Here is a 22,110-nt window from a genome sequence, read left to right as displayed (position 1 = left end):
GGCGGCAAATCGGCTGTCCATCCTCAGTGTAACGGTCGGCGGGCCTCCCTCTGAACGACGGGATCCTCCTCTGTCGACGCCACGGGACATCCTCCGGACTGGAAGCCAGCTTTATTGGTCTTGACGGTTCCACCTGCAACGACTGTACGGTCCTGGTCAATGCAGCCACACACTTTGTTAGCTCTTGGACCTGATGGTGCAGGTTTGCAGGTTGGGATGGATTTAGGGCCTGTGCATCAGGCCCCACAAGGTCTGCGGGGTAGGGCGCTGCTCCCTGGTGGTAAGTGATGGCAGGGCGCCGGGAAGCTACAGCCCACATGGTGCGGGTTCTCTGAGCACCCGGATGGCCCTATCTTTAAACTGCGCAAAAGTCAAATCGGGGTTCTGTAGGGCCATGAGGCGCAGCTGGGTTCTGTGGGCGCTGGACAGCAGACCTTCTATGAACTGGTCAGTCAACAGTTTATCGGTGTCCGGTATGCTGCCAGGGTCAGATTGTTTGATTGCTCCCAGAGCTTCTTGCAAATTTAGGGCATAGTCTCTGATACTATCTTGGGCTCGATGCTTACAGCCATAGAACCACATTTTGATTTCTGCTGAGGTACGGGTATCAAAGGTACTCCGCAGCAAGGTCAGAATGTCCTTTACAGTCCTTTTCTCTTCATCTGACCATGATTTCACTTCCCGCTGGGCTGCACCGGTTAGCTGCCCCATCAGAATGCTCACTTTCTGTTCTTCTGTCAGGGGATAAACTTTAAATAAACTGTGCAGTCTTTCCTTAAAGTCAGTTAATGTATGGGATTCCCCTGAGTATCGGGGCAGCCAGGCTGCTCCGGGGATGTAGGGCATGGAGAACGGCATCACTGCTGCTGCAGCCACACTGGTGGTAGAAGATCCCTCCGCGTCCGTTGTCTTCCTCCCCCCTAGTTAACCGTGGCCTACCTTCCGTTGATCCTCTTCCGTAGGCCGCGGCTCCGCTGGTGCTGCTTCGGGCGAGGTCCTGGTGACGTCAGCATCGCTCTCTCTCCTTCCAGGACCTTGCGCAGCGTTGGTGCGTAGGGCGGGGCTTCAGGTCTCGCGCGGTTTGGACGTCCACGCCCCTCTTCTTCCCGCGCGGCGTCCTGAAAATGGCGTCCGATGGCGGGAAAACGGCTGAAGATGGCGGGAAACGACTGAAGATGGCGGGAGATGACTGAAGATGGCGGGAAACGGCTCCGGATGGCGGGAAACTTCACTCAGGTGAGTACAAAGTCTTTTTCAGGCACGCAATACCCGTTTGTGGCGGATTGGTCACAATCCTGCTGACTACGCCAAAGCTGACTCGCCCCCTGGGCCGTGGGGCACCCGGAACCGGGCTTCAGTGCAATGTTGGGGGTAGTAGTGGCAACCCGATCCCGTGGCTCAGGGTGGTCAGACCAAATGCTGTGGCAGTCTATTTGTAGGATTTTGAAGGTCCGATTACGCCACCCGTGGATTGCGGTCAGGGATGACTGTCGCTGCAAAGCAGATCGCTGAGGCTGATGTTGGTATGCAGCACAGTGATAGGATGACTCCCCACGGGAAGAGTGTAGCCTCAGGGCAGTGTAATAGGATGCTGGGGGTGATGGTGCAAGCCGCAATAATAAGGGTTCAGAGTCTGCTTCAAACAGTCCAGGGTCTTTATTGTAGTTAGTACTAATGACCCAACAGGAGTACAGGGTAGGAATGGGCCTGGGTGTCTGAGAGCATTCGGGCGAGCCCCACTGGTCAGGGTGAGTGGGTAGGCCTACCGTTCTCTCTCTGCCCTTGCTGACTATCCCCCTTTTCGTGGTGTGATAGCCCACGTCCCTGAGCTGGCCGTGTACTACGCCTGTATGGCTTGCGACTCTGGCCTTAGGTACCTGTTGCTTCTCCGTGCTGTACCAGTCCCTCTGTGTGGCGGAGCCTCCAGGCTTCTTAGGCCAAGGGACCTGAAGTCCCTCGCAGGTTGGTTATCTGCTGCCGGGCTTGCAACCCTGACAGCCTCAGACCCCAGTGTCCGGTTGTGTAGTTCTCTCTCAGCCAGGACCGGCTCTCGTCGCCTCTGTCCCTAGCTTGCTGTTCCTCTTCTGCCTCCCGGACTCCTCAGCTGCTGCTGACCTGTCCCTTTCCTCTGGGAACCCTTCTGGATGCTTCAGAAGTGGGTCCTGGTCTCTCTAACCCTGCCCTCAGTTCCAGCTTTTATAGGGGCAGTCTGCTCCCCCAACAGGCCTGGGACAGGAGGTGCTGCATGCTAATGGTCCCTGACCAGGGAACCTCCCTCCTGCTCTCAAACACAGCCTTTAATATTTGTGGCATCCAGGCCGGGGTGACACACCGGCACCGCATGCGCAGGAGAATTGTCCCACGCTGTCAGTGACGTGCATGAGGTGAGCTGAGTTCATTGGACATGAACTCGGCTCATCTGGATGCCGTCACAGCCAGACACTGAGGAGCTTCACTGAGGAGCTTCTCAGTGTCTGCGGCATGGCAAGCTGGATGGCAGCGTTCTGCTGAGATCCAGCCTGTCATGTCAATGTAGCAGAGCTGTAGCCGTCCTGGGAACCATGGAAAGGTTAGGATAAGGTTGGTTTATTATTTTAGTTTTATTGCAGGAGATCGTTGGCTTCAGCTGGAATGGGCGTGACGGTAAGTAGAGTTTAATTTAGAACATTAAAGAATTGTGTCTTTATTTCACTTAAAGGACTTTATTCTGGGTGTTTGTGTTTTTTTAACTTTCACTATGGGGTTAGTAATGGGGGCGTCTTATAGACGCCTCTCCATTACTAACCTGGGCTTGATGTCAGCTGGCATTATAAGCTGACATCAACCCCAGCCCTATTACCCCACTGGCACCGCTACAGGGCAGTGGGAAGAGCGAGCCTAAGTGCCAGAATTGGTGCATCCTATGGATGCGCCATTTCCGGGGCGGCTGACGGCTGGTGTTTCTAGCCTGGTAGGGGGCCAATATTCATGGCACCCTTCCTGGGCTATTAATATCAGCCCCCAGCTGTCTGCCTAGCCTTTGCAAGCTATTAAAATAGGGGGGACCCCACGCCATTTTTTTTTTGGGGTCCCCCATTTTGATAGCTAGTAAATGCTGGGTATTCAGCTGGGGGCTGATATTAGTAGCCTGGGAAGCTCCGTGGGTATTACCCCCTTCCCAGGCTTCAAACATCTTCCCCAGCCGTCTGCTTAACCTCTGCTAGAGACTAAAATTACGGGGAACCCTACGCCAATTTTTTTTTAATAAATCCTTTATTTTAACACTAAATAACAAGTACAGTAACCAACACTGTCACTGTACTTATTATATATGTGACTGAGATGTTTCTATCTATCTAATCTATGTGTGATGCTCTATTCTTTCTGTTCTAAATTGTTTGGTACCGGTGTATGCCGGTGTAGCGGACTTGTTGTTTTGTCGCCATTTTGTCAGTATAACAGCTCAGAGAGACTGCTCCTGCTGCTGCTACAGGAAAGTCTGATAGTTATCTAGGCGGTTGATTGTCAGTCAGTTAGTTCAGATAGATGGGATCCTGTGTGAAATCGACCTTCCAGCATATCAATCCCTTGTGCTAATTGTGTGGTCCAGACACCAGGCCACATTTCAGCATATAACTTTTTTATGATAATATTGTGCTCCAGCCAGTAGTCGACATCTCAGAATCTAAATTCTTTATGCTAATGGTATGGTCCAGAAGCCAGGCTACATTTCAGCATATAAATCTTTTCTACTAATATTTTTGTCCATCCAGGAGTCCCAATTTCAGAATCTAAATTTTTTGTGCTAATAGCGTGGTTCAGAAACCAGGCCACATTTCAGCATATACAGTGAGTACGGAAAGTATTCAGACCCCTTTAAATTTTTCACTCTTTGTTTCATTGCAGCCATTTGGTAAATTCTAAAAAGTTCATTTTTTTCTCATTAAAGTACAATCTGCACCCCATCTTGACTGAAAAAAACAGAAATGTAGAATTTTTTGCAAATTTATTAAAAAAGAAAAACTGAAATATCACATGGTCATAAGTATTCAGACCCTTTGCTCAGACACTCATATTTAAGTCACATGCTGTCCATTTCCTTGTGATCCTCCTTGAGATGGTTCTACTCCTTCATTGGAGTCCAGCTGTGTTTAATTAAACTGATAGGACTTGATTTGGAAAGGCACACACCTGTCTACATAAGACCTCACAGCTCACAGTGCATGTCAGACCAAATGAGAATCATGAGCTCAAAGGAACTGCCTAAGGAGCTCAGAGACAGAATTGTGGCAAGGCACAGATCTGGCCAAGGTTACAAAAGAATTTCTGCATTACTCAAGGTTCCTAAGAGCACAGTGGCCTCCATAATCCATAAATGGAAGAAGTTTGGGACCACCAGAACTCTTTCAAGACCTGGCCATCCAGCCAAACTGAGCAATCGTGGGAGAAGAGCCTTGGTGAGAGAGATAAAGAAGAACCCCCAAGATCACTGTGGCTGAGCTCCAGAGATGCAGTAAGGAGATGCGATAAAGTTCCACAAAGTCAACTATCACTGCAGCCCTCCACCAGTCAGGCCTTTATGGCAGAGTGGCCAGACGGAAGCCTCTCCTCAGTGCAAGACATATGAAAGCCCGCAGAGTTTGCTCAAAAACACATGAAGGACTCCCAGACTATGAGAAATAAGATTCTCAGGCTTGATGAGACGAAGATAGAACTTTTTGGTTATAATTCTAAGCAGTATGTGTGGAGAAAACCAGGCACTGCTCATCACGTGCCCAATACAATCCCAACAGTGAAACATGGTGGTGGCATAATCATGCTATGGGGGTGTTTTTCAGCTGCAGGGACAGGACAACTGGTTGCAATTGAAGGAAACTTGAATGCGGCCAAGTACAGAGATATCCTGGATGAAAACCTCTTCCAGAGTGCTCTGGACCTCAGACTTGGCCGAAGATTCACCTTCCAACAAGACAATGACCGTAAGCACACAGCTAAAATAACAAAGGAGTGTCTTCAGAACAACTCTGTGAACTTTCTTGACTGGCCCAGCCATAGCCCTGACCTAAACCCAATTGAGCATCTCTGGAGAGACCTGAAAATAGCTGTCCACCAACGTTCACCATCCAACCTGAAGGAACTGGAGAGGATCTGCAAGGAAGAATGGCAGAGGATCCCCAAATTCAGGTGTGAAAAACTTGTTGCATCATTCCCAAGGAGACTCATGGCTGTACTAGCTCAAAAGGGTGCGTCTACTCAATACTGAGCAAAGGGTCTGAATACTTATTACCATGTGATATTTCAGTTTTCCTTTTTTAATAAATTTTCAAAAATTTCTACATTTCTCTTTATTTTTCAGTCAGGATGGGGTGCAGAGTGTACTTTAATGAGAAAAAAAATGAACTTTTTAGAATTTACCAAATGGCTGCAATGAAACAAAGAGTGAAAAATTTAAAGGGGTCTCAATACTTTCCGTACCCACTGTAAATCTTTTGTGCTAATATTTTTGTCCAACCAGGAGTCCACATTTTAGAATCTAAGTTCTTTGTTCTAATAGCGTGGTCCAGAAACCAGCCACATTTCAGTATATAAATCTCTTGTGCTAATATTTTTGTCCAGCCAGGAGTCCACATTTCAGAATCTAAATTCTTTGTGTTAATTGTATGGTGTGCTGTTCCCCCACAGATAATTGCTGTTCAGATATTTGTTTTACATATATTAGGAAATTATTTCTGAATTTGTTATCTGCTAAATGTACCACGCTATATCGTCATCTGCTGGTCAGTATTTATTCACCGCTCACTTTCGTTTCATTCCAATTGGTTCAAACTGGGTGTGAACAGTCAGAAATTGGCTTAAGAGTCCAGTCATCATATCTGCCTTATGCCTGAACACCAGAGCGCAGCAGCATCTCACACAGGAATCTACCAAGCAACAGGCAAGTCAGAAGAGACGCAGGGTGTCTGCATTAATCTACAAACATCTCCAAGGCGTTTTCACATTTAAACTAACCCTTTGCGTGCACAATTAAAGAACAGTTTATGTTATGCACAGTTTCACCTAAGATCACACCTTTTAAAGAGACTTTCTACGTATTTTACCTCAGACTGTCATAACAATTTTTCACATAGTAATGGTAACCCAGACTGGAAACCCCACAATTCACTCAAAATATTTTGGGAATCTTATTGGATAACCCATAGGAGCTGTGCAGTAATTTTCCCTCCCCCCCTGAAAAAAAAAATCAAAATGGCCGAAAAACGTCCCGTGCAATCTCCCTGCACTGAAATATTGCAAGTGCAACCTAATCCTGAACATTATGAAGAGCAGGAAGCAGAGCTCTTACTCGCAGTAGATAAAATTGCACGACCAATGCGCTCTCTCAAACCGATGCTAAAAGTCATTGAAAATTGCCATGCCACAAAACATGAGCTCTGCGATAATCTGGAAGGTCTATGGGAACAAGTCGCCTCTCTCTTGTCGGGTTTTCAACACTACAAAAGTGATGCAGCAGGTTTACAAGAAGCTATTAGACAGCTGAACACAGCTCACAAAAGATGCGACCTTTCCAAAAGACTTTAATATCGATGAAGCCTTGTCTGAGCTAAGGAAAACAGAATTAATAGACAGAGAAAAAGTCTCCATGGTGCAGAATATTAAGGATAAAGCAGAACGCCATATTACACATTTTCAAGAAACCAGATTGCATAGATGAAATTCATCTAAACATTCTGCTGTTATACAGATCATCTTGCTCAAGAAGTTCAGTCCTGAGTGATATAATACTAGAAGGCTGCATAAATGCAAACAAATCTAAAATAAGACTTTCCTTTGCAAAAAAAGGAGGCAGACGCAGAAGCTGAAGCCAAGAAAGCAGAGGCAGACGCAGAAGCAGAAGCCGAGAAAGTAGAGGCTCAGGCAAAAAGAGAGAGAACAGAACCAGAGGCTTGGATAAAAATTGTTCAGACAGAGATGGAAGAAGAAATTGCACTAGCCAAGGTAAAAGTACTTGAACAAGCATTAAGTCACAGTCTTGATCCAGTTTGCCTACCACCGTGGGAAGAAGTCATTTTCAGTGCCCCCAATTTTCAGAACTGTTCAAGGTGACAATGCTAAAACTTCCAAGACAGCTCTATCTGCGGTGCTGGTATTTGCCCAAAGCACCTGTACAAACTCAAAGTCAACACTGCTCTCAAGGACAGTTAATACAGGAAGATGACTGTGATGAAAGCCGGCCGGTGGGTGCAGCTCTCTGGCGCCCCCTTACCTCTCAGGTCAGTCAAGGTACTGCACCTAGAGAAAGTAGTGCCAGGAAGCTGCAACCAGCGCAGGGAACACGGTAGTGTGTTATCCCTTCAACGTCACTAAACCGTAACGTCACTACACAGCACAACTCGCTAGCGCCCTCTTAGCCTCAGGTCAGTCAAGGAACTGCACCTAGGATAAGCGGTCGCCAGGGAGACTGTCCTGTAACCTACTGGGTATCGGGGCCCTCTGTAGTGAGGGCGGTATATATATCTTCCTTGGCCGCGCCAGGAATATATATATCTGAACCTCCGACCGTCACTACCAGCCTTCCCCAATCCCCAGTTGGTATGCTGCCACCAGTCCCTATTTTAGATATACGCCCAGTCCGTGAATGGGCCTATATCGGGTCAGGAACCAACCCTGGGTAGCGTTTTTGGCTTGAGCCGAGCTCACACGGACGTGCGTTCGTTATGCAGAATAAAAGGCAGGCCCACAATTACTTGAGGTAATTGATTATAATAATACACTAGATACACGATATACAACTAAATATACACAGGTATAAGGTCAGGCTAAACTATACAACAATGGAATACAACACACAGAATCACCACAGCATATCAGTTACCGGTTTCTTGATTTTCTTGTGACGCAGGGAGAGGATTCTGCGGTCGCAGGCACGGTTCTTTGTTACAGGCTGAGGCCTACCACCGCATGGTCAAACTGCTCCTCCCCTTGGTGGCCTCAGCTGGTGCTCAGATGTTCAGCACCCCACTCTTGGGTCAAGACTGGCTTATCTCTTGTCTGTCCTGCTATCTTACCTGCCCCGTCCCGCCCACTGCTGGTGAGGTCAGCTGGCTCAGTCTCCACCCTCAGGTCTAACTTCGATCAGAAGCCCAAATTCTATGGAACCCAATAACTTCTTCTGGGATGGTCTCATGATACCCCCAGGGGTTCCCATGGATTCGGGCCGCCGTAACCGACCTTTTGATATCAATTATGATACCATACGGTCCTCAGGAATGGCTCCGCGCTATATCTTGGCTTCCAGAGCATGTACAAACGTCTACCGCGGAGGCTTGTGTGCGCAATGGCTCCGGGACGCCGTGATATTTTTTTATTGGCCCATCCCACGCAACATGCGTGTACTATTCATGTTTCTATATCTTATGCCTCCATGCTTGTGACAGACAAAGAAACTAGTCCTATGGGACAAATGGTCAGGTACAGATAGACGAAGCACCCCCCCCTGCTGGCTGTGTTTCCTCTCGAAGTCTTTGAAGCTCCTAGCATTCAAGTGTTAAGTAGGCTTCTTATCTTACAGGAGCCTGGATGGGGGGAAACTATCTAGTTGACGTTTTAACAGAAGGTCCCAAGGGTGGGGGCTGCTGAAGTGTGGCCATCCCTGGATATGATTTATCATTACCAAGATGGCGGCTACAGGTTCATCACACCTCCCCCTATACGAGGGCGCGAGGGGGTAGCACATTCCTGTGTTCCCCCGTGCGTCCTTCTGCACCCTCCCCTTGCCGGGATAACCCGTCAGCGTTACCGTGGTCACGGCCTCTTCTGTGGCGAATGGAGAAGTGGTACTGCTGGAGAGCGAGGCTCCAGCGTAGCAACCTGCCATTCGACCCAGAGACCGTGTGTAACCAGCTGAGGGGGTTGTGGTCCGTCTCCACGGTGAAATGGCTCCCGTACAAGTAGGGCTGCAGACGCTGCAGGGCCCATACAATTGCCAGGCATTCTTTTTCCACCGTGGAGTAAGCCACCTCCCGGGGCAGTAGCTTCCTGCTCAGGTACAAGACAGGATGTTCCTGGCCTGTCGTGTTGACCTGACTTAGCACAGCACCGAGGCCAAAGTCACTGGCGTCGGTCTGTACCACAAACGGCCGGTCGAAGTCGGCAGCTTGCAGTACAGGGGAGCTACTTAGGGCGGCCTTGAGTGCCCCGAAAGCTGTCTCGCAGGCGACTGTCCGGTCGACTGCGACGGGCAGCTTCTTCTTGGTGAGGTCCGTCAGGGGCTTGGCCAGGGTGCTATAGTGTGGGACGAACCTCCTATAGTACCCGGCGGTCCCCAAGAAGGACATCACCTGCTTTTTGGTCCTAGGAGTGGGCCAGGATGCGATGGCATCCACTTTCCCCGGTTCTGGCTTCAGAACCCCCCCGCCTACCCGGTGACCCAGGTAGAGGACCTCACTCATGCCCAGCTGGCACTTTTCCGGCTTGATGGTCAAGCCTGCCCGGTGGATCCGACCGAGCACCTGCCGCAGGTGCTCTAGGTGATCCTCCCAAGTGGGACTGAAGACTGCAATATCGTCCAAGTACGCAGCCGCGTACCCTTCAAGTCCCTCAAGCAGCGTATTGACCATCCGCTGAAAAGTGGCAGTGGCATTCTTCATGCCGAATGGCATCACTGTGGACTCGTACAGTCCAAAAGGGGTGATAAAGGCAGAGCGTTCCCTTGCCGCGGGGGTCAGAGGAATCTGCCAGTACCCCCGGCTCAGATCCATGATGGTCAGGTACTTAGCCCCGGCCATCCGATCGAGCAGGTCATCGATGCGTGGTATGGGGAACGCATCGGTGGCCGTTACAGCGTTGAGCCCCCGGTAGTCCACGCAGAACCGTGTAGTTCGGTCCTTCTTTGGTACGAGGACTACAGGCGAGGCCCACGCGCTGCTGGATGCCTGGATCACCCCCAGCTTCAGCATCTCGTCTATCTCTTGGCGCATGTTTCCCTGCACCTTGAAAGAGACCCGATATGCTGAACGCCGGATCGGCGGGTGATCGCCAGTGTCCACGTCGTGGACAGCCATCTCAGTCCTTCCGGGCAGGCTGCTGAACAGCCCCCGGAAGGGGTGCAGGGTGGTCCCCAGCTGGGACCGTTGGTCCTCCGTGAGCTGGTGGCCAACCCCCACATCCTCGATGGACCCACCCGCCTTGGCTTGGGTGAGCAGATCCAGGAGGGTTTCTACCTCTCCTTCCTCGGGAAGGTTGCACACTGGGTGGGCAGTCGCTTCCCGCTCATGATGAGCCTTCATCATGTTCACGTGGAAGGCCTTCCTCCTTCCACGGGCGTGATCCAGGGTGACCAGATAGGTGACGGCGTTGAGTTTCTGGTGCACGAAGTAGGGACCTTCCCAGGCTGCCTGAAGCTTGTTCTGTGGTACGGGGACCAGCACCCACACCTTTTGACCCACCTGGTAGGTCCTCTCACAAGCATTCTGGTCGTACCACCGCTTCTGGTCGGCCTGGGCCTGGGCCATATTGTCCTGCACCAGCTTTGCCAAGGCCATCATCCTGTCCCGGTGGCGCACGACATACTCGATGACCGACACCTCGGGGGTGGCCAAATCCCCTTCCCATGCTTCCTTCACCAGAGCCAGGGGGCCCCGTACCCGTCGCTCGTACAGGAGCTCAAAGGGGGAGAACCCCGTTGAGGCCTGCGGAACCTCCCGGTAAGCAAATAGGAGGTGTGGGAGGTAACGCTCCCAGTCTCTCCCGTGGGAGTCGACCAACATCTTAAGCATCTGCTTTAAGGTGCCATTGAACCGCTCACACAGGCTATTAGTCTGTGGGTGATACGGGCTGGCCACCAGATGTTGCACCTGCATTTGCTTACAGAGGGACTCCATCAGCCGCGACATGAACTGGGTCCCTCGGTCGGTGAGCATTTCTTGGGGGAAACCCACTCTGGAGAAGATCTCCAGTAAGGCGGTAGCCACCTTGTCGGCCCGAATGGACGACAAAGCTACCGCTTCCGGGTACCGGGTGGCATAGTCCACTACCGTGAGTATGAAGCATTTCCCGGAGTGGCTGGGAGTGGACAGAGGTCCACTAAGATCCACAGCGACCCTCGAGAAAGGCTCTTCGATGATTGGCAGAGTTACCAGTGGGGCTTTGGGGAGTGGCCCCGCCTTCCCCACCCTCTGACAGGTGTCACACGAACGGCAGTAGGCACCCACCGCGGCTCCCATCCCAGGCCAGTAGAAATGCTGAGCTATCCTGGCCTTGGTTTTAGCGATCCCTAGGTGTCCGGCCATCGGAATCTCGTGTGCGACCCGCAACAATTCCGCCCTGAACGGATAGGGTACCACTAACTGTCGGTCCCTGGGCCACGCCTCCGGTGAACCCTGCTGGACCGTTACCCGGTACAGCCGTCCCTGGTCCCAGACCACCCGCTCGCAGTCTGACTCCATGGGAGGCTGTGCCGCCTGTTCCTTGAGAGCTTTCAGGCTGTCGTCTGCTTCCAACGCAGCCTGAAATTCCTGACTTGATGTGGCCAGAATCGACGAAACTGCCACATCCTCTGTCAGCCCCTCCGGGCATGTCACCTGGCCGCTGTCTGATCCGGCAGACACTTGGTCAGAAGTGGGGAAGCCGTCGGACCTCTGCAAGGCTCCTTGGGCTCCGGCGCTCCCACTCCTGGTGACAGCGGCTATGACCGCTGTGACCGTGGGTAGTGCCTGCTTCCCCTCTGTTTCTGACCAAGCCGCCCGATCAGGCAGGCTTCCTAGGCCTTTGGACATCTCGGATGTGGGGAACTCCTGCCCTGGGGTCTTACCTGGCGGCTCCTCTCTTGGGACACCCCCACCTCCCATGGCCTGTTCCTCCCCCTGCAGTGGGCCTATACTCAGCAGCCTGGATACCCCTGGGAGCCCTACACTGCCGGTAGCTGCCCCCCTCTCCATCCCTGAGCTTCCCTCTACAGAATCCTGCCCGCCCCCTCCCTCACCGGAGGACAAGAGGTCACGGCACGCCGGCTGAGCACCTCTGCGGGCATCCCCACACTCCCCACCTGCTTTCACTAACCCTGTTTGTGTTGTGTCTGTGCAGGTGTTACCCTCAGGTTTCACTCCCTCCTCCTCAGCAGGACACACACTACATACAACATGGTTGGCATTAGCAGCAGACAAATCAATACACTCTTGGGGGGCCGAACTTGGGGGTTCAGAGGGTACATACTGCGATACTAGACGCCCCAAGTCGGTCCCTAATAAAACATTTGCGGGAATATTTGGCGTTACTCCCACCTCCCGCATCCCCCTTCCGGCACCCCAGTCCAAATACACCATGGCAACGGGAAGTGCCGGCTCCACGCCTCCAACCCCGGAGACGGAAAGAGTCTTTCCTGGTACCAAGTCCTGGGGGGACACCACCTCAGGCCGTACCAGTGTTCGTTCAGCGCCCGTGTCCCGCAGTCCCATGACCGCAGAACGGCCTATGGTGACGGGTTGGATGTTGTCCAGGGACCTACCACCACCCCCTCCCACACACAAAACATTGGGCGCTCTCTGGGACTGGGATGGGGTCTTTTGGCGCTGGGGACACTCAGCCCTAAAGTGTCCTGGTTTGTTGCATAGATGACAACGTCTTACGTCTGGTCCTTGCCTGGAGAGGGCAACAGGGGGATACACCCCTTGTGTTCTAGGGGCCGGGGAAACAGGGGCATGACTGGGCTTACCCCCTCTCCAGGTGCTGCTGGCAGACTTCTTCAGCTCAGGCGCCCTGTTATTGGCATACTCGTCTGCCAGGGCGGCTGTAGCAGAAGCCCCTGTTGGTTTTCGGTCACGGAGGAACTGTCGGAGGTCCTCTGGGCAGTTCCACAAGAACTGCTCCGTGACGAACAGTTCCTGGACCTCCTGGCGGGTAGTAAGCGCTAGACCCGAGGTCCAGTGCTCTGCGGCTCTCAACAGCACCCGCATATGATCGGTCCAGGTGTCCTTGGGGCCACGCAGCAGGCTCCGGAACTTCTGGCGGTACGACTCGGGAGTGAGGTTGTACTGCCGGATCAGGGCCCGCTTGATGCAGTCGTAGTTCTGTACCTCCCCGGCAGGTAAGTCCCCCAAGGCATCCAGGGACTTACCCCTCAAACGGGGGGTCAGGTATCTGGCCCACTGATCCCGGGCCAGATGGTGCTGAAGACAGGTCCGTTCAAATGCCACCAGAAAGGAGTCCAGGTCCCCATCCTTCTCCAGTAGAGGGAAGTCCTCAGCTCGGACTTTGGACGACTTGGTCTCCTGATGGGTTGGTTGCTCTAGCGGAAGCCCCCGCTGGGCCAGGTCCAGTTGGTGCTGGCGCTCCGCAGCTCGCTCTGCACGCTCCGCAGCCTCCCGGCGCTCTGCAGCTTCACGCTCCGCAGCCTCCCGGCGCTCTGCAGCTTCGCGCTCCTCCTCCGCTGCCTTCTCTGATGCTGCCAGGAGGGTTTTGTAGACGGCATCGCCATGAGACTGGAGACTTGCCATAGCCGCTTGTAAAAGGGCTTGTGATCTGGACAGGCTGGGCTGGGTAGGTGGTGGGCAGCCCACTGCGGGACCGTATACTGGGGACTGGCTCCCTGAGGTGCCCGGGCTGGACTCCTCCTCGCCATGAGTAACAATGTCCTCCCCTCCTGCCACACGGACCGTAGCATTAGCCTCCTGCAGGGTCTTGCTCCTGGTGCCGTCTGCCATCTTGGTAACCGACACCGCTGCAACCCTGAGTTTGCACACACCTTGTTATACTTTTAGCCTGACCGTCTAACGTTGGGCTGACCTTAAGACTCCAGCAGTGGAAGTTACCACTGGCAGTCTTTAGTGCCTGGGAGTAGGGGTCCCACAACACTATTATTCTGCAATCCCACCGCTCTGCCACCAATGTGATGAAAGCCGGCCGGTGGGTGCAGCTCTCTGGCGCCCCCTTACCTCTCAGGTCAGTCAAGGTACTGCACCTAGAGAAAGTAGTGCCAGGAAGCTGCAACCAGCGCAGGGAACACGGTAGTGTGTTATCCCTTCAACGTCACTAAACCGTAACGTCACTACACAGCACAACTCGCTAGCGCCCTCTTAGCCTCAGGTCAGTCAAGGAACTGCACCTAGGATAAGCGGTCGCCAGGGAGACTGTCCTGTAACCTACTGGGTATCGGGGCCCTCTGTAGTGAGGGCGGTATATATATCTTCCTTGGCCGCGCCAGGAATATATATATCTGAACCTCCGACCGTCACTACCAGCCTTCCCCAATCCCCAGTTGGTATGCTGCCACCAGTCCCTATTTTAGATATACGCCCAGTCCGTGAATGGGCCTATATCGGGTCAGGAACCAACCCTGGGTAGCGTTTTTGGCTTGAGCCGAGCTCACACGGACGTGCGTTCGTTATGCAGAATAAAAGGCAGGCCCACAATTACTTGAGGTAATTGATTATAATAATACACTAGATACACGATATACAACTAAATATACACAGGTATAAGGTCAGGCTAAACTATACAACAATGGAATACAACACACAGAATCACCACAGCATATCAGTTACCGGTTTCTTGATTTTCTTGTGACGCAGGGAGAGGATTCTGCGGTCGCAGGCACGGTTCTTTGTTACAGGCTGAGGCCTACCACCGCATGGTCAAACTGCTCCTCCCCTTGGTGGCCTCAGCTGGTGCTCAGATGTTCAGCACCCCACTCTTGGGTCAAGACTGGCTTATCTCTTGTCTGTCCTGCTATCTTACCTGCCCCGTCCCGCCCACTGCTGGTGAGGTCAGCTGGCTCAGTCTCCACCCTCAGGTCTAACTTCGATCAGAAGCCCAAATTCTATGGAACCCAATAACTTCTTCTGGGATGGTCTCATGATACCCCCAGGGGTTCCCATGGATTCGGGCCGCCGTAACCGACCTTTTGATATCAATTATGATACCATACGGTCCTCAGGAATGGCTCCGCGCTATATCTTGGCTTCCAGAGCACGTACAAACGTCTACCGCGGAGGCTTGTGTGCGCAATGGCTCCGGGACGCCGTGATATTTTTTTATTGGCCCATCCCACGCAACATGCGTGTACTATTCATGTTTCTATATCTTATGCCTCCATGCTTGTGACAGACAAAGAAACTAGTCCTATGGGACAAATGGTCAGGTACAGATAGACGAAGCACCCCCCCCTGCTGGCTGTGTTTCCTCTCGAAGTCTTTGAAGCTCCTAGCATTCAAGTGTTAAGTAGGCTTCTTATCTTACAGGAGCCTGGATGGGGGGAAACTATCTAGTTGACGTTTTAACAGAAGGTCCCAAGGGTGGGGGCTGCTGAAGTGTGGCCATCCCTGGATATGATTTATCATTACCAAGATGGCGGCTACAGGTTCATCACAATGACCACAAGGTGCTTTCTGGCCTGTTTCCATAGTTCAAGCAGTAGTCATCAGAACCTCCAGAGGCTAAACCACAGCTCAACCCTGCAGCAACATCATTCTACCCGGGAACATTCATCCCTTTACGCCAGACAGGAGCACCACAAGTTGATATGTCAACAAGAAGTGAAAAATCAGACATGTCTGAGTTTGCCAGGTTCATGGTGAGCAGGGAGCTAATCAAACCAGTCTCTTGAAATTTGATGACCGCGCCGAGAACTACAGAGCCTGGAAAGCAACCTTCAAGGCTGTTATTGCCGACCTCAACCTATCTGCGGAGCAGCAGCTCGATCTCATGATCAAATGGTTGGGCCCAGGCTCTACAAATCATATCAAGAGCCTTAGGACTGCCTATGTGGGTCAATCAGAAGCGGGTCTCACTGCTGCCTGGCAGAGAATTGAACGAACCTTTGGCAGTGCTGAAGCCATTGAAAGGGCCTTATTCAAGAGACTGCAGACCATCCCATAGATCAATCTTAAAGTGTAACGGACATATTAATATTCATGCTATCCAAGTGTAAAGGACATATTGATACTCATGCTATAGCAACTCCATTTTGTCTGCTTGCTTTAAAATCATGTTATTATACTCTTTGCATAACATACATTCTTTCCTTCTTTTCTCATGCTTCACATGCATCTTTTCCCACACTAACCTTTTCTCACAAGAACATTCTGTGAGACACCCTGCTCCGGTTATCTGACTAGTCTGAGCCGGGATGGGTAACCTTGTAAATTTCCATCATGCGCCGAACTAACAATGATATATGACCATATGTGTGTTTCCATAATAATTGCACTAACATTGGCCTAAGCCTGTAGTACTGTAGTACGGCTGTAGGTGATTGGCTATTGATATACTCAAAACAATATAAAATGCTAAGTAGAAATGAACGGGATTAGAGATTCTCTGAATCCTCCCATACAGAGCACTGTCTCTGTTTGGCTTTCTATGGATTGCAATCAACCTTATAACATAATAATTTGATACTCACTTGGACAACCGTGAAGGGCCATTGCCCTCCCTCAACAGCTTGGTGCTGTGACTCGGATCCCTAACCAGGGACGCCCCACCACCCCTGGATATCCACAAAGAGAGACTTGCTTTCAGCTTCCCCCACTGGAATTGAGACTGATCATCCCCCACAAAAAGCCACGTTAAGTGCACGAGTTCTTTACCAGTGATACTGACTGTTTGGCGTGGATTCCATGTGGTGTGTGGTTGTTTGCAGTATCTCCGGACGTCTTGGTTGGATATAGTCAAAGGTGAGACTATAAGGGGTGTAGTCCCATTAGGGGTCTGATATTGATAACTTTCAAAGCAGTATCACCTTGGATGGACAAGTGAATATTGTGTGAATCTTCCTTAACTTCTGACAAAGATCCTTAGGAGACTAAACACTGTTAGGTTCAGTCGCGGCAGGTGATCGAAGATTGGGTAGGACACGCACGCAGATATACATATATCTAGTGTCCGGAGAGCTGTGGACGAGAGTTCTCCTCCTTTCATCTGAGCCGTTCGTGACTCCCCCCGACGACAGGGGTGAAGTGAAGTCAGTGGAACAGCAGATGAGGTCCGGCCGGACTCTTGCTGTGCACAAATCAAGGATCTTTTGTCAGTTGTAGTGATTAATCAATGTTTCCGTGGAGCAGAAAGAAATTGTCTCCCCTGCAGGAGGGTGAGGATGTGATGAATATCATGGTCGGTCGAGAGGGGAAAAGATCATTTAAGAATGCACCAAAAGTGTTTAAGGTGTTAAATTTTCCAGTGGAGGGGAGACTTCAGCCTGCATTATGGGATAAAGCCATCCGGCAGAAAATAGTTGACTGTGGATTGTTGGAAGACGCTGGAAAGTTCAGGAAAGTTGCACATGAGATTTGTGATGAAGGATATGTTGAAATAGAGGAGGAGATGAAGCCTGGTTATTTCAATTATCTTTATGTAAAGAAGGGAAAATTATCTAGCACTGTAACGAAGACTGGCTGTTTTGTGCTACAAAATTAAGCTGATGGGGAAAAAGTAGAGGAGGAAGTAGGTTCCCCTTCCCGACTTATGTGTCCACAAATTGAATCTGAAGCCCCTAGAGAAGCATCCCATACCCCCACAAATGTAGCCGTATCCCAGCCCCTCAATTCGGAAACTGAGCAATTTTTACCTAAGGAGACTAAATACCCTGCACTTCCCACTGGTGGCCAGCCACCATCATATAACCCAGATGGCTGGCTTTGTAATGTGTGTTGGGCCACTAATCCAGGATGGTGTGAGACGTGCTATAATTGTGGAGCACGCAGACCCGGTGCTGCAGCACCAACCTTCCCATTACTTAACGCTGACGGTGGGTATTATAAACCATTGCCCCCACCTGCCCCCGCCATGGTCCACACTCCATTCAGAGAGACCCAGGGTCCTCCGAATTCTATCCTATTCACCCTCTCCCAAACTGGGGAAATAGAACATTAACACGAGTACCAGGAGTTGGCGTCTGTTTTACTCAATGGTCCTTCGGGATTTTCCACTATACTGAGAATAGGCATGGGGAGAATACCGCAACAGCAAGTTGGGATCATTGTAAATGCAGCAAATGCGAGACTACAGCATGGGGGGGCTAGCTGCAGAAATATGTCATCTGGGGGGACCTGCAATACAAACTGCATCCAACGATTACATTCGTGACCACGGTCCGTTAAGAGAAGGAGAGGTGATGGCTACAAGAGCCGGACAGCTATCATGTCAGTATGTTATACATTCAGTAGGACCAAGATATGATCCCCTGGATGTACCCAGGTCACAACACCTGCTTACAGAAACAATCCAGAACACCATAGCATACGCATCACAGCTTCATGCGGTCCCAACCCTAGCCCTGCCATTTATCTCCACCTGTATTTTTGGATATCCAAAACAGGATGCGGCCAAAATAATAGTCAGGACTATAAAGCAATACATTGCCACACATCCAACTAAATTGAGAGAGATAAGACTCTTGGCCATCGACAGGGATCTAGTCGATTATGCCGCTCAACTAATCAAACCCACGATCAGATCCGATATCTGGTCTCCTCCAGCGTTTCCCTACCTCCGAGATCTCCCATCAATCAGTACTCATGCGGATCTCCCTCCTCCCCCTGATTTCCCTCCACCTCCACCCCCTCTCATAAAGTTGGAGGAAATGGAGGAAGCGGACCAGAATACCAGCCCACCCAAATATACCCCGTTTACCCCAATACAGATGGATACTCTGTGTAACCGTCTCCCGGATCCCGAACATTCCCCCATGGCTTTTTACAGGGGCATGGCCGCAAACAGGGAGATATATTCAACAACAAGGCAAGATCTTTTACACCTGCTCCGTGTAAAAGCCGGTGAAGGATATTATCGCATGATAGAGACTGCTATCCCATATAACAGAGCATTAGACTCCAATACGTATGAGAGTGGGATTGACTTCTGTCGAGCCCTTAAAATATGGGCTCAGATTAAGCTGGCTGATCAATCTACTGCCCTCACAGATGTCACTCAAGAGAAGGGATAGTCGGCTGAGAAGTTTTATGGGTGCCTTTTGCAGGTCTATAAGAACCTTGGGTTCTCCTTACATACTAAAACTCATTGCCAGCTGTTAGTGTCCGCCTTTATCCAGGGTTTAGATACTGAAATCAAGGACGCGATATTGGCTGTACGGCCAGATGTTGAGTCAGCCACCCCAGGAGATGCCCTAAAAGTAGCAAAAAGCTTCCAGAAGAGTGTCGCCCGGACCACTTCTGCGGTTAAGTCTAAATCCAAACCCGCTGCAGTGGCAGTTGCGGCACCCCCAGTACTCGCAGCACAGTATCCCCCCTTGCCCCCCCAGTATCCTCCCTTACAGCCCCACTATTACCCCATGGCGATACCTGATCAGCAAGTAATGTATCCCGGGAGAAGACCAGTAGTGAATTCCCGTCTTCTGTGTTGGAGGTGTGGCCGGGCAGGACACTTCCAAAGGGACTGTCACACCCCTGCTAGCCAGTGCACCCCCCCAAGCACCCCTCTCTAGAAATAGGATGCCCGACCCACGAGACTCACGAGAGAATGTCCCCCAGGACCGTCCATTCTGAAATGGAGGCCAATCAGAGTCTGCCATAGTGATGCCCGTAACCATCCCCGGGCTCTGTTCATTTTAAAATCCACTGAACTGCCCCAAGGTCTCCCAGTCCAATTTTCTAACGAGAATCTGATATTGATCGGTGTAGATGGCAGACCCAACAAACACACTTTCACAAAACCTATTCCGATTGGCCCATTTCCAGAAGTAATGGCACAATTTGTCATACCCCGACCTGCCAGGTAAATCTTTTAGGAGCAGACCTTTTGTCTAAATTCCGATCCTGAATACATTATCAGGACAATGGTCAGATGATCCTTACTTTAAAGGATCCAAACTCTGATGCACACATAGAGGAGGTCTGCATCTTACGGGCGCTACCCACGGTTATGATTAACATATCAGATACGAGTGGAAATCTCCCAAAAGATCCCAGGTTAGCTCCATACATAGAGGAAATCCCTTCTCATCTGTGGTCACAAGGCCCAGACGACATTGGGAGATTGCCGGTAGAACCAATACAGGTGTACCTCAAGCCTGAAGCGCCCTTTCCCAAAGTTCGCCAGTACCCGCTCACACATGCACAAGAACAAGGTCTACACCAGCAAATTCAGACCTTGTTAAAGAAAGGGGCACTAATCCCCTGCGTCTCCCCGTGCAACATGCCGTTTTTCCACCCGTAAAGAAAAAATCCCAAATGGGGCAGCCGCCCGCTTATCGATTGATGCAGGATTTAAGGGCAGTAAATGCAGCGACAGTCTTGGAAACTCCTGTGGTGCATAACCCACATACACTTCTCTCACAAATACCATCTACTGCTGCCTGGTTTACAGTAACTGATTTAGCAAATGCTTTTTTCAGCATTCCACTACACAAAGACTGTCAGTTTCTGTTTGCATTTACATATCAGGGCAGGCAATTGACTTGGACGGTGATGCCGCAGGGTGCGCAGAATAGCCCTAATCAGTTTTCAAAGAACATGTCTAGCTGTCTGCTGCTGTGGCAGCTGGACAACTCTGAGGTAGTACTATTGCAATACGTGGATGATCTTCTTTTGTGTGCCCCACGGAGCAAGTGTCCATCAGGGCCAGTGTTAGCCTCCTCAAGCATCTAGCAAAACAGAATTGTCCAGTCTCAGCCTCGAAACTTCAGTTCTGCCTTGGTCAAGTGGTCTTCTTAGGCCACTGCCTTACTCAGGGTGCCAGACATCTCACAGAAGAAAGAAAGACGGCCATCTACCTGCTACCATTCCCAAAAGATCCCATAGAGCTGCAACGGTTCCTTGGACTATTTACATACTGCAGACAATGGATCCCAGACGCCTCACGTCTGATGCAACCCCTATATGATGCATTAAAAGAAGACACTCTGGCTTGTGTAAACAACAAGGACCACCAAGAACTGCTGCAACAAGCCTTTGAGCAACTAAAATCAAGGATAATGACAGCCCCTGCCCTTGGACTATGCTTAACCTTTCCATTTGTATGTCTCTGAGACGGAGTACTCATGCAGAGACATTTAAGCTCCACACGATATTGCGGCTGTTTTGGCTTTATAGCAACCTAAACATCTGTCCACACAGAGACACCTGCGACTGCAGTGTTCGTTGATTTTGCCAGAAAATGTGAAATTACACCGATGCACCACCATCAACCCGGCCACCCTGCTACCAGCACCTGAAGGAGAGGGGAAAGAGGCTCCACCGCATGATTGTCTGGAACAAATTACTGCGGAGTCAACTCCACTTGTTTTAGTGGGGGAAGTACTCTTGGATGATCCAGAACTTACGTTATATAGGTTTCATACTGGATATGCTGTCACAACTGAGGATACATTGGTAGAGGCTGCAGCCTTACCTCCCAGTATGTCAGCACAGGAAGCAGAGCTAAAAGCTCTGATTGCAGCTTGTCAACAGGCCGAAGGAAAACGTGTGACTATATTTACTGACTCGATATACGCCTTCGGGATTGCACATGACTTTGGGGAGATCTGGGCAAGGAGAGGCTTTGTCACAACTGCAGGTTCTCCTGTGAAAAATGCTGAAAGTGTCAGACAATTGATGGAAGCGGTACAACTACCAAAACAGTTGGCTGTTGTAAAGGTGAAAGCTTATACCCGACAAGACGCCTCTGAAGCAAGAAGTAATGCACTTGCTGATCTCCATGCTAAGCGAGCAGCTCTTCTTCAGACATCCATGTCCATGGCTGTTACGAGGCAGCAGGACAAACAGCTAAACTCCATGCCAACTCAAGATCAACCTGCAGAAGAGCATCAACCGGTCCCTCCAATCACAAAGCTACGCTCCACTCAACAAAAAGTCTCTAAAGAAGAACGCCAGTCATGGAAGGAGGCAGGTGCTAAATTGATAGATGGGCTATGGAAAAAGGAACAACTGTATTGTTTACCTCGACTCCTATATCCTGCCGTTGCAGCCGGGCATATGGACCTGTGCATTGAGGGAAGAATCAAGGTTTGCTACTGGTACAGAAACTTTATTGGGCTCCAAGAATTTCCACCATGTTGAGTGCACAGAACAAAGGTTGCATAATATGCCAAACCTGCAACCCAGGCAGATTACAGAATGTACCGACGAAACACCTTGCTAAACCAGAGTATCCGTTCCAACGATTGCAAGTTGATCATATCACTCT

General features: G+C 50.6%; 1 pseudogene; it reads left to right on the top strand.

Annotated features, from left to right (window-relative positions):
• The first annotated feature begins 1,483 nt into the window (after positions 1–1,483).
• LOC141258516 (endogenous retrovirus group PABLB member 1 Env polyprotein-like) overlaps positions 1,484–22,110 on the top strand; it is a 35,321-nt pseudogene continuing 14,694 nt past the window's right edge.

This window comes from Phyllobates terribilis, unplaced genomic scaffold, assembly GCF_046119375.1.
Source record: "Phyllobates terribilis strain yellow unplaced genomic scaffold, ASM4611937v1 Scaffold_3__8_contigs__length_932513732, whole genome shotgun sequence".
Taxonomy (NCBI): domain Eukaryota; kingdom Metazoa; phylum Chordata; class Amphibia; order Anura; family Dendrobatidae; genus Phyllobates; species Phyllobates terribilis.
This window is presented reverse-complemented; position numbering and strand designations above follow the sequence as displayed.